This window comes from Sinocyclocheilus grahami, unplaced genomic scaffold (assembly GCF_001515645.1).
Source record: "Sinocyclocheilus grahami isolate Dianchi unplaced genomic scaffold, SAMN03320097.WGS_v1.1 scaffold1088.1, whole genome shotgun sequence".
Taxonomy (NCBI): Eukaryota; Metazoa; Chordata; class Actinopteri; order Cypriniformes; family Cyprinidae; genus Sinocyclocheilus; species Sinocyclocheilus grahami.
Genome location: NW_015506267.1, coordinates 12,030 through 14,389, shown reverse-complemented (window position 1 = coordinate 14,389; position 2,360 = coordinate 12,030). Strand labels below are relative to the sequence as shown.

At 44.6% G+C, this 2,360-nt stretch overlaps 1 pseudogene; it reads right to left on the bottom strand.

Annotated features, from left to right (window-relative positions):
- Window positions 1–222: 222 nt before the first annotated feature.
- LOC107566612 (uncharacterized) lies at window positions 223–2,138 on the bottom strand (annotated as a pseudogene).
- Window positions 2,139–2,360: the final 222 nt, after the last annotated feature.

Below are 2,360 nucleotides of genomic sequence, written 5' to 3'. Positions count from 1 at the left end.
CAGACTACACATGACACGAGTTCTGGTCTCATTGGCACAAATTAATTTAGATATAATTATATCAGATCAGTTAGAACTGTATTGATCCAAGATTGATTCCACTCTTGTGTGTCACGGACTTCCAAAACTGTATGGTCATGTGATTTTGCAAAGTGTATATCCTCTGCGCCGCTTTGAATGGTTAGATATGGTGGAGAAAACAAGTCTGACCACCAGATGTCGCTAATGCAAGTTCAGAAAGCCTTGGTTTCCCATCACTAAAGAAGAAGGTTTAGAAAGTCTTTTAATCAACACAGGGTAATCCAACACACAGGGTAACAGACGAGACTGGACCACAAGAATTGAAAGCACAGGAACTTAAAGATGCAATATGTGATTGTCTTCAGAAACATTTTTTGTTATGTTGGTTGAAAGTCTATTAACATCCCGATAGCAGTCATTACGTTAAGTGATCTAAATGTATTTATCTGTATTTATATATTCTGTGGAAGGCTTAGGACCAAGAAATGTTCGTCCAATCAAAACGCTCGGTCCGAGCATTTTGATTGGCTTTCCTACATGCCTGTCAATGTATGTATTAGCATACCTCTGTGCACCCGGTTTGCGCAGACAGGATACGTCATCAGTGCGTTCACGCACGCTGTGCGGACAGAGCGAGAATGGCATACAAACATCAACAACCCGATCTTACTTCCTGGTATTGTAGTACTTTTAAAGTTTTCTCACCGGTGAATGACACTTGATGTAGCCCAGCGGTTCCCAATTCCAGTCCTCGCGCCATCCCGCTCTGCATATTTTGCATGTCTCGCTTAGTTAACACACCTGATTCAGATAACCAGCTCGTTAGAAGTGAGCTACGTGCATGAACTGTGTTTCCTATCGATATGATCCCTACACAGTGTTCATTGCTCCCTACTCCCTGAGCAGGGGAAATCTGTTTACTTCACTTTGGAACATCCATTCACGGATTTGCACTGCGCAGCGTCTTACATTTACATTTACATTTAATCATTTAGCAGACGCTTTTATCGAAAGTGACTTACAAATGAGAACAATAGAAGCAATCTGACCAACGAGAGAACAACAACAGTGTACAAGTGCCATGACAAGTCTCAGTTAGTCTAGCACAGTACAGTCGGGAGGTCATTCCACCAGCTGGGCACAGTCCAGGAAAAGGTCTGTGAGAGTGATTTTGTGCCTCTTTGGGATGGCACCACAAGACGCCGTTTACTTGCAGAACGCAAGCTTTTGGAGGGTGCATAAGTTTGAACTAGCGAGTTTATGTATATTGGTGCAGCGCCAGTGGTTGTCTTGTAAGCAAGCATCAGTACCTTGAATTTTTTGCGAGTGGCTTCTGGTAGCCAGTGTAACCTGATGAGGAGTAACATGAGCTTTTTTTGGCTCATTGAAGACCACTCTTGCTGCTGCATTCTGGATCAGTTGCAGAGGCTTGATACTACATGCGGGAAGGAGCATTACAATAATCCAGTCTGGAGAGAACAAGAGTTTGGTCAAGAAGTTGTGCGGCTTGCTCTGACAGGAAGGGTCTAATCTTCCTAATGTTGTATAAGGCAAATCTGCAGGACCGGGCCGTTGTAGCAATATGGTCTGTGAAGCTTAACTGATCATCGATCACAACTCCTAGGTTTCTGGCTGTCCTGGAAGGAGTTATGGTTGATGAACCCAGCTGTATAGAGCAGTTGTGATGAAACGATGGGTTTGCTGGAACCACAAGCAGTTCTGTCTTAGTAAGGTTGAACTGAAGGTGATGTGTCCTTCATCCAGCTAGAAATGTCTCTCAGACGGGCTGCAATGCGAGCAGCTACCGTCGGATAATCTGGTTGGAATGAGAAGTAGAGTTGAGTGTCATCAGCATAGCATTGATAAGAAAAGCCATGCTTCTGAATGACAGATCCTAATGACGACATGTAGATGGAGAAGAGAAGTGGTCCAAGCACTGAGCCTTGAGGAACCCCAGTAGCAAGAAGTTGTGACTTGGAAACCTCACCCCTCCAAGACACCCTGAAGGACCTACCTGAGAGGTAGGACTTGAACCACAGAAATGCGGTTCCTGAGATGCCCATCTTTCTGAGGGTGGACTGGAGGATCTGATGGTTAACTGTGTCAAAAGCAGCAGACAGATCCAGCAAGATGAGTACTGAGGATTTGGAAGCTGCTCTTGCCAGTCTCAGGGCTTCAGTAACCGAGAGCAGTGCAGTCTCAGTTGAGTGTTCGCTTTTGAAGCCAGATTGGTTGCTGTCCAGGAGGTTATTCTGTGCAAGAAACATAGAGAGGTGGTTGAACACAACTCCCTTTAGTGTTTTTGCAATGAATGGAAGATGGGATACCAGTCTGTAGTT